Consider the following 11002-nt stretch of genomic DNA (forward strand, 5'->3'; position numbering starts at 1 on the left):
GGCCAGATATTGTTGAATTGTTATATTGAGTGACCTGCATATTCGTAAGTGTGGCAAACTGAAACCTGGCCAGGCAGTAGTCACAAGTGCTGGTAATTTACCATGCAGATATGTCATTCATGCCGTTGGCCCCAAAGTCACAATTAATCCACCCCCAACCATGCTCTCCAAAGGCAAGGGGACTTTAAAAAAGGCCATAGAGAGCATCTTGCAGAAGGTAAGAGACCTTAACATTCAGTCGGTTGCTATTCCAGCAATAAGCTCTGGGATTTTCAATTTTCCATTGGGACTGTGTGCAGACAGGATAGTGTCCACAATAAAGGAGGTCCATGATCACAAGAAGCTCAAAACTCAACATCGTGTGGTTCATCTTGTAAACAACGATGAGCCATCTGTCAAAGAAATGGAAAGGGCCTGCCTGGAGATATTAGTATCACCAACTTCAGAAGCCACAGTCTCAGAGCAAATGCCGAAGAGTAAGACAATCATGGATGAAGAACAGCAGGTACTTCATTACTCATAGGAGAATTCTCACATTTTGAATGCATATCCAACAAAAATTAGTTATTGACTGATGAACATTTCATTTCTGCATATATTTTGAATATGTATTTAGTGATAGGTACACCTGCGGAAGTTATCGTATTACAGGTGTTTAGTGTTACGCTTTTCAAATGTTTTTTTCATGATACAGCCTGTTCAGTTGTTTGCTAGAAATGAATGAACTGTGATTTAAAATTTACAAAGGTCGAGATATTGATTATATGGAGTCATTCATTATTTTTATTTATATTAATGGGAAGAGCTAAGAAATTGTACAATTGTTTTCCCAGCTAAAAACTCTGTGGAAAAGGAAGGACACAGAAGTGGTAGTTGCAGTGATACCATCTGCCAACCAGGAAGGTTCCAGTTTTCTTGTGCACCACAGTGAACTCTGTTCACTGAGACCTCACCGATGGCTGACAGGCGAGGTATTTTATGGTTTGAATGTTACCCACATTACACTCAAATATCACACATGAAGTAGTTATGCTGACTTTATTGAAATAAGTATTCCAAGGTTTGAAAGCTGTGTTTCTTTTCTCTTCTTCCATACTAGGTTATGGAGAGTCTCTTCCATCTGTATGCCAAACAGCTCAACCTCGGAAAGGACTTATTTTTACTGAACCATTACACAGCTGGTGTGATACTGTTTGGAAAAGGAGAAAGCGTTAGACAGCACAGTTTGCGGAGGGTAATAGTTGTTTTCATTCCTTTATCCTGTCCAGACCTCAAAAAGCCAAATCTTAAAAGGAATACCCGATTTGCATTTTTAGAATAAGAGAATAAATAACTCAAATTTTCCGAATGTGGCTTTTCTTTAAAAAGAATACTCTAGAAACGTTATTGACTATTATTTAATTTATTTTTATTTCCATTACAGACTGACTTCAACAACTATGAAGCCATACTTTCTTTTGTAAATGTTGGTGGAGTACACTGGAAGTTACTGGTCAGTGATTGTTACTTCAATGATGATCTGAAATCCTCTTGTGTTATGTATATATTTATTATGTTGTTTTGAAATAACATTAATCTTTTTTAGTATGTACTTCCTGACATAAGCACAGTATATCTGTTGGATCCTGTGGCTAACAAATCAGAGCAAGCTGAGTCTGCACATGCTGCAAAAAGGTCATCATTTTTCTCATCAAGGTTTAGTTTTCTTTTTCTCTCTGTCTTTGCCAGAAACAACCAGTATACATAGAACAACCAACAAATCCCTGAGAAATTTTGAAAGAAGACATCTTTGGCATCTGGTCTCATATACTCCTCCTTTGTTTTGTGAAAATGTTGCTATTAATTGTATAAAACACATGTCACAACAACACAGTAATTCGAAGTAGTTACTTGATGCAGTTTTATTGATTTGAAGTTTATTATTTTGTAAACCTGACTTTGATGTCGATATTGCATGTGTTTTGATAACACCATGTGTTTTATATAGGGATTACATGAGGATGCGCATGATTGTCCATGGCAAGAACGACTGGGGAAGAGTCAGATGGAGAGGAGGAGTCATGGACCACCCTGTGCAACGTGACAAGTGTAGTTGCGGGGTCATGGTAATGGCCGTGTGTGTGTGTGTGTGTGTGTATGTGTTTGTGATGTTTACTTCTATCTCTATGTTTCTCTATCAAACATAATGGGTCAGAGTTCTGGTGCTTAACTGGAAAATGTAACATAACAAGACAGCACTGGCAATTTGGAGTCATAAGAACTTTTTGGTAAATGGATTGAGCCATTAAAATAATATTCATAGATTCACAGAATTAGAGTAAGTAATTTCCAAAACTTAACACGGTGGGTAGGGAAAATGGTGCATTTGTCACATCACAGTGAGGTTGTCTTGTCTTGGGATCTGTCTCGTGAATTTTATGTTTTATTTTGAAAAGTAACTCTCCTCTCGTTTCAGGTCACTTGCCCTTCCTCTTGTGTCACCGGTCTGACGTCATCCCTAATTCCTGATTGTTTCCACCTGTGCTCCCCTTCCTCATGTGTATAAAGTCTTTGTCTTTCCCTGTCTGCGTCGCCTAAGTATCTCGTCTTCTACGTCGTGTACCCAAGCCATTTTCCACAGTCCTGAATCTCGTTTTGCTAAGTATATTTCTTGTTTTATTTATCTGCATTTTGCAGATAAATAAAACTAGGAGAGTGAATTTTTGTTGTAATTTTCTGGTTAAGATTTTTGTGTTTGAATTTTCATAGCCTTTTTGTTCTCCTCGTTGTGAGTGATTTTGTGTTTGTAAGTTTGATAAGACAGAGCAGTTATATTTCATAGCCTGGTGTATCCTCTTCGGAGTGACTTTATTTTGTAATATCTTATAGCTAAGATTGATTCTAAGAATAGAGTAGGTTTTCCTCCTGCGGGAGCGTTTTCTGTTATTCTATGTTCTGTGTTGTTCGTCTTGTTTGTCAGATATTTCATAGTCATTTGGGTTTTCATTCATTCTGGAGAGTGTCAAAATCAGATTAATAAACCTTGACTTTACTTTCGCTCATTCTGCATCTGAGTCCTCTTTCCTGTCCAAGTCTGTCAGTATACTTAGGCCAGCTATGGACTCAGCAGAAACAGGGCGACTCTCAGAACTGCTGCGGATTCAGGAAGCTCGCCTAACCAGCCAGGAGGAGTTTCAGACCGCCATGGCGGCCAACATGGGGCAACTCTCCTCCCAGATCCAGGAACTGCTGGGACAGATCTGTCGCCAAAGCTCCGCCACTCCGACCCCGCCTTCTCCAGCCACCCCGGAAGTACAAGCTGCATCCGGAGGAGCTTCTTGCAAACTGGCCTCTCCCACTAAGTACGCCGGTGAGCCTGGACTTTGTCAAACCTTTTTAATAGACTGCTCAATTCATTTTGAATTAATGCCTCAAGCCTTTTTGACTGATCGAGCCAAAGTGGCTTTCATGATCTCGCACCTAACCGGGCGGGCCAAAGCTTGGGCTTCGGCCGAATGGAGTCGAAATTCCACAGTATGTGAGACCATAGTCGGATTCCAGACGGCGCTAACCAAAACCTTCGACCCCGTGTGTTCTAGCAGAGAGAAGGCGCAAGAACTCAGTACCCTAAAGCAAGGTAAAGATTCGGTTTGCAATTATGCTATTCATTTTCGCACGCTGGCTGCTGAGAGTGGGTGGAACGATGCTGCTCTCTACGACACCTTCCTGAAAGGATTATCGGCGGAGATTCAAGATCTGCTGGTTCCCTTGGATTTACCCACTGATCTGGACGCACTCATCGCCCTCGCTATTCGCACGGAGAACCGTCGCACGCAACTCCGGAGGCATCGTAAAGTATCCGGACCCGAGAGAAAGGCCATGAACGAATACATCACCGCTTCTCTGAGAGCCGGACTCATTCGCCCCTCATCATCACCAGCGGGGGCCGGTTTCTTCTTTGTGGGTAAGAAGGATGGTTCGCTCCGCCCATGTATTGACTATAGCCCATTGAATGATATAACTATTAAAAATCGTTACCCACTTCCTCTGATGACATCTGTCTTCGACCAGTTGCAACAGGCGAAAATATTCACCAAATTAGATCTTCGCAACGCCTACCATCTGATCAGAATCCGGGAAGGAGACGAGTGGAAGACAGGCTTCAACACCCCGAGTGGACACTATGAATACTGTGTTATGCCTTTCGGACTCACTAACGCACCTGCTGTGTTCCAGGCTATGATAAACGACGTACTCAGAGACTTCCTGGACCAGTTCATCTACGTTTATTTGGATGACATTCTGATTTACTCACCCGATCTTGCCACGCATCAGAACCATGTAACCCAAGTCCTTGAAAGGTTGCTCCAACATGATCTGTATGTCAAAGCAGAAAAGAGTGTCTTTCATGCCGAGACTGTCTCGTTCCTGGGCTTCATTGTAGCCCCTGGAAGAGTACAGATGGATCCGGCTAAAGTTAGCGCTGTAGCCGAATGGCCTACCCCAGACAGCCGCAAAAAGGTGCAGCAATTCCTTGGTTTTGCTAACTTTTACAGGTAGTTTGTCAGAGGTTTCAGCGCAACAGCTGCTCCTCTCCATGCTCTTACCTCCACCCAGGTCCCGTTCGCTTGGAATCCGGCGGCTGAAAAGGCGTTCCAGGAACTGAAACACCGCTTCACCACAGCTCCTATCCTCACCTTACCGGACCCCCAGAGACAATTCGTGGTGGAGGTAGATGCTTCTAATGATGGAGTAGGAGCAGTACTGTCCCAAAGATCCGAGAAGGATGGTAAGATGCACCCATGCGCTTTCCTGTCCCGATGACTATCTGCAGCAGAGCGGAATTACGACGTGGGCAATCGAGAACTGCTGGCAGTAAAACTAGCGTTGGAGGAATGGCGACATTGGCTAGAGGGTGCTGAGATACCTTTCATTGTCTGGACTGATCATAAAAATCTGGAATTTATTAGGAAGGCCAAAAGATTGAACTCTCGCCAGGCCAGGTGGGCTCTGTTCTTTAACCGCTTCTCTTTTACTTTGTCTTACAGGCCGGGATCCAAAAACGTGAAACCCGATGTGCTATCCAGACTCTTTGATCCCGAGCCGAAGGCCAAGCAAACCGAGCCTTTCCTGCCACTGAACTGTGTGGTAGGAGGACCATAGTTTGCATGTACAAACTGTTAAAGAAAATCCCAGTTTAACACATTCCTTTGGTGTAAAGCGGTCATGTCCACTGACTGACAAATTGACTCACTTTCACTTTGTCTCTGGGTACCCACCAGATGTACTTCATGATATCTTTGAAGGGATTGTTCCAAGGGAACTGGCATTGTGTATTCAGGTTTTCATTAAGAACAAGTACTTTAATTTAACTCAACGTAATGGGTTAATTACATGTTTCCCCTATAAGGGATCAGACAAAACCAATAGCCCTCAGGAAATCCCTCAAAGTTACACAAGTCGCTAATCTATAGGGGGAAACGCTCATGAAAATTGGGCCCTAATACGGTTGTTGCCACTCGTTGGTTCACTGATACCCGAGGGTGATTCTGCTTGGCAGGTTCTTATGACTTTAAAAGACATTGTTGAACTGGTGGTTGCCCCAGTTCATACACCTGAGACAATTGCATACCTGGACTTTAAAATATCTGAACATCGTGACAGATTTTTGGCAGTTTTTCCTGAAGAGACACTGACACCCAAGCACCATTTTTTGGAACACCGCCTTACATTGATCGAAGATGATGGGCCTCTGGTTGGTGTATGGAAGCGAAACACAGTTTTTTTTAAGCAAGTTATGAGGCACACTAACAATTTCAGGAATATCTTGTTGACCCTTTCGACACGACACCAGATGATGATGGCATACCACCGGCAAACAGATTGTGGAAAGCAGGCACTGTGTGTATCTGAAGTGCCTTTAAATGTGTTGCATCCAGACATCCAGGAAACCTTAAGAGACACATCACCACTTGCGTCTACTGTGCTGTTAGCCAAGACTGTCACCTGTTATGGAACAAGGTACAATGTTGGGATGATCCTTTCCTTTGGCTCTACAGGCGGACTTCCTGATTTTACTGAGATTATTCAGATTGCTATTTTGGACAACTGTGTACACTTTATTATAAAGTTACTTGCTGCCTGGTATGAAGAGCACCTAAGATCTTTTCAGTTGGAGGACACTGGGAAAATGGCACTTTGGGAGCAGCAGAAACTTGGTGATGTCTACCCCCTTGGCTGCATACAGTGTGGGAAGAAAACACTTGGTTACACTCAAACGTCACATCTGTTGTTCGGTTTAGGTAAATGACATTATATTGAACTTTTCATCTGTACATGCATCATGTCATCTGTATTCGGGTCCATGTAACTGGGCTTTTAATTAATTTTGTGCAATTTCATGACGGTTAAAATGATGGCATACATAAATAAATTGTTAGGAGTCCATAATTCCAGTGTCCCACTAATAATTATGAACTTGTTTGGTGTTGATTCCTACAGACTCAATCTTAAAAAGTCTATAGAAATTGATGACTTAAAAGGTTAAATTATTTAGGAATATTAAATACATTATTTCAATATATGAATGGTTAATAATTTGATGTCAAGACGGAATGCAAAAATACTTAAACTCTTTTTTTTTGTTCAACTTTGAATTCTTAAAACTGAAAGTGGTCCAACACATGATAGCAGTATTAATTTACATTAGACATATAACTGATGACACACATGGGAATACCCAAAAAAGTGGCAGATTTTGTCAGTGATTTATCATGTGATGACGGAATTAGGAAATATAATTTTTATTTGAAAATCCAAGTGTATTTCAGTTGTCATTAATATTCTCTCTGAATTTGTTATGTTGTTTATTTTTCCTGGTGTCACACTCTAGACCAGTGGTGTCAAACTGATCCAATAAAGGGCCATGTGGCTGCAGGTTTTCATTCCAACCAAGCAAGAACACACATGATTTGGATCAGCCAACCAATCAGCCAACCAAGCAAGAACACACCTGATTTGGATCAGGTGTGTTCTTGCTCTTTGTATTATTCACTGTATGCGTGTTCTAAGCATCTGCTTCTGTCTGTTGATATTCTTATCTTCAGGCTGGCAGAGATGGAGATGGATGGAACTGCGAGTTATCATCGACGAACGAATTGAGAAGTTGGTCCTTCCATCAGGAATCCCACCGACTGTGGAGGAGCTGCAAACTGCTGTGAAAGAGAACTTTGGAATTTTTGAGGAGTTCAGTTTTCAGTATTTGGACTCAGTCTTTGAAGATTACTTCACTCTGCATAAAACTGACCAATTTAAACACAAAGACACGATAAAGGTTGTCTATGCTGCCCCGATTATTCTTGACTTGCAGTAAGTTGAAAGTTTGGACATTTCTTTTGGTCAGCAGTCAACAGACTATAACTCAGTATCTTATACAGAGTCATCAGCATCAAACGCAGAGTCCTCTTCAGGAACATCATCTTCACTGGACACCATTATCCTGCCGAGATGGATAAGCACCACTGAACGATGTCAGCCATGGCCAAAGCAGTTCCCCATTCCGCAGTTTGCATATGAGACTGAGATGTACCTTGAAAGAGCCAATGAATACGGAAAGAATGGAACACTTCTGACTGCCTCAAAGGTCAAGACAGACATATTAGAGAAGCTGGCTGAAACTATATATATGTATACAGCTTATCCGTCAAGTACACAGATATGTGATGTTGCTGAAGCACTTGTCAAGAAATATCCTTGTCTGAAGGAACCTGGCTCCTTCTCAGGTTACTATGGCTGGCAACAAAGCCTCAAATACAAGATGGCAAATTATTGCACCAAACTCCGCAGCTCCGGTGTTCCTGAGGTGATGTGCCATGCCTTAAAGCGCAAGAGCCCTGCAGACCAGAAATCTGCCAAGAATGTGTAAAAGCCTCGAAAGGCTGAATTAAACTACCTCCCCCTTTAACCAGCAGGAGAGGATGAGGAAAGTCAAGAACAGGAAAGGATTCTGTTGCTAACTGAAGTAAGGAAACGAGACAACAACGAACTGTTCAAAGAAAAGATGGCCAAAACCTTTGCACACCGAAGAAATGAAATCGCCAACCAGTCACCCACCATAGAGGACATAAAAGCCAGATGGCCAGCTCTGTTTGAGGCATCTGATGTGAGTTACAAGTGTATGGTAATCAGAAACATTCCCTTGCAATTGTGAGGGGTCATTTATTTGATACAAAATACTAGTTATTGTCATCTCATAAATCATGTTTTCAGGTATTTTCAAGATCAAATATGGTTTACTGGTTACATTATTTGTCTTTTAGATCCAGGATGAGTTTCACAGAATCACAACGGTGCACCTGGAAGTTCATGTCCAAGCTAGATGAATACTCTCCCAGGCTTCTAAACCTCTTCCACTCAAAGGGCAGGGCCATGGGATTGAGGTTGCAGACTATCCTACTGAAGGTATCCTAAGTTTGGCCATATTATGTTTTTTATTTATATTAAATCTGCAGGAGGAAATGTTGAGCCTGTGACTGTCTATCCATCTCTTAAAAGAGTATGATGTAAGTTGAAATGCATATCTCTTTATCTCTCAATCTCTATTTATTTAGGACCATCTCCTTTAGCTGTACAGTCTAAAATACAAAATGTTCTTGTTATCTTAGGATGCAGATGAAGACAGTGTGGCACAGGACCTTGCTGTACAAGAGATGAAAATCTACAGCATCCAGACTAATCTGTCAGAGGGTACAGAGGACATCGGAATCGTGATAGGCGGAACAACGGTCCTGACTGCTCTGGGTAACCCTCCAAGGGCTTGTGCCATGCTCATTGGTTTGACATATGCAGTGAATCTTGCCTATCCCAAGGAGCTCAGGTACACTTTTGAAGCATTTCAGAAACTCTTCCTCCAACTGGATTGTTCAAAGCTTTCCCCAAAACCTTAACAGCCTCAAGAGCAAGCTTCTGGCTTAAGAGCCTACATACACTGTAGTGCTCAGTAATTATGTGCTGTAGTTAAGTGTTCAGTTCTTGTTCAGAAAAAAATCCATACTCATTTGAAGGGTGTGATGTTATATTTTGGACTTAGAACTGGCACAAGTAACTGTTTTTGTAGCTTGGTATTTCAGAAGTAACAAGTAAATGATTTTGCTGCATTATAACCAGGACAGTGAGCGTTGTGTTTTGAAAACACAGAGCTTCTTGATGGACTATAAACACATGGCCTCCAAGTTAGGACATATGGATGCCAGTGACACAGTCCACTTTCACAGAAGGAAACCAGACACTCCTCGTTTTTCATGATTCTTCTGGTTGTTCTTGCAGCACCGCCTCACAGCTCCATTATGGAGATGGACGGTATTCTGCTGGGTCTTTACCTCTGTTTTGTGGCACTGTCAGTTGTGAGCTCAATATGTACTGAAATTGTTAAGGCCAGTGTGATTTTGAAGAGTTAAAAGAAATCAAAACATCCATGTGCTGACTTAAGTCTGGGATAAAGGCCATAATGTAAACATCAAAACTTGAATCAATGCTCACAAGTGATGGACAGAGCTCATAGGTAATTCGGCACTTTGGAGGAATTTGTAGATCTCTCTCATATTTCTTTGTGAATGTGACATCACTTCATAATAAGCCTTGATCAAAATGCGTAATAGACAGATTGCCAGCATGCATATCCCTGACGTTCATGTAGGTTAAAGGGATATTCTGGTGTAAGTTTAATCCATGTTCTAACACACCTTGACACCGAGTACGACCCCGCCCTTGAGAGATAAATTTTGCAGTCTACTGGCTTGCGTAGTTTTAGCATCCTCAGAAACGACCGCACAACAACAATACACTGCAGTAAATGGATCCAAGTATAAATAGCCATCAAAAAGCCACAAATAATGTTCAGGACAGCACCAAACTTCAGCAACATTAGAAACAGGGTCCCAGCACATATTTCAAGGCATCAAACATTTGGTATCGTCCCGCAGTATTTTTTTCACTGAGCTGCGGAACTCTACTGCACTCGGTAATCGACTGACAGGGCTTCCCCACAACGAGCCTACAGCTGGAGAGGTGAGTTTTGTTTATCTTTTCCAACAAAGTTGGCAACGATATCAGATGTTTGATGCCTCTGATGCGGGAAAGACGCATATCAACATCAGCTCGTGCGGTTTGCACATACTGCACAATGCATTCAGAGATGGATGTACATCCACCGGATGGGAAGTTGAACACGGACTCTCAAGTTTATAGTGGCTGTTTCATGATAGCCCAGCCCGACACGAGGATTTTGTGAAAGCAACTGGATGTAACACAGCCATGCTTAAATTTTGCAAGCACCGGTGGGTGGAGAATGTCAACATTTCAGAGAGAGAATTGCAGCTCTGGCCCCATGTCAAAAACTACATCGGGATGAGCTTCCCAATCTAAAGGTTAAGTCATTCGAGGAGGTGAAGAACCGTTGTGCTGACCCTCTTTTCACCGTGAAAGTGGCGACGTTTAACAGCGTTGCAAGAGAAATCGAGCCCTTTCTCGTCTTGTATCAGACGGACAAACCAGTGCTACCCTTCCTCTGCCAGGATATGAATAAACTGATCAAAGGTGAGATTAAACATATTTATTATGTAATTGCTGTACTTTTTATTTGTTCCATCCAGTCTGTTGTCAGGGTTTCCGCTACATGTAATTGATCATGGCGCACGGCAAAATAAAAGCCTTTTTTTTAATGTAAAGCAGGGTTTTTACTATCAGTTATCATTAATTTGCACCCCTTTCTACTACACATTTACAGCTCTACTTGACTTGGTTTAGGTGCGTTTCCATCACAGCTGAGTTCTTAAAAGTTTCTCCTCAGCGGGGGATTGTCATATCACAGTTGTATCTTCTCGCTTTCCTTTTTCGATCCTCTGGTCAGCTCCAAACTCACTCACTAACGCCACACAACCTTAACGGGCCACAGCACAGCATTCATTTAACTCAGGTGAAAGAACAACAACAGTCTCACTCCAGAGTCTCACCACCACTACTTAAG

General features: G+C 42.0%; 2 long non-coding RNA genes across 2 annotated transcripts; both read left to right on the forward strand.

Moving 5' to 3' along the window:
• Window positions 1-835: 835 nt before the first annotated feature.
• LOC119006649 lies at window positions 836-1779 on the forward strand. The gene is made up of 4 exons (XR_005070860.1): window positions 836-971; window positions 1100-1234; window positions 1424-1492; window positions 1586-1779. It is a non-coding gene; the product is annotated as an uncharacterized LOC119006649 (long non-coding RNA).
• Window positions 1780-7174: 5395 nt separating this feature from the next.
• Window positions 7175-9363, forward strand: LOC119006465. Its single transcript, XR_005070804.1, has 3 exons — window positions 7175-8140; window positions 8298-8439; window positions 8643-9363. It is a non-coding gene; the product is annotated as an uncharacterized LOC119006465 (long non-coding RNA).
• The last annotated feature ends 1639 nt before the right edge of the window (window positions 9364-11002 follow it).

The sequence above is a fragment of the Acanthopagrus latus genome, chromosome 17, assembly GCF_904848185.1.
Source record: "Acanthopagrus latus isolate v.2019 chromosome 17, fAcaLat1.1, whole genome shotgun sequence".
NCBI classification, from domain to species: Eukaryota; Metazoa; Chordata; class Actinopteri; order Spariformes; family Sparidae; genus Acanthopagrus; species Acanthopagrus latus.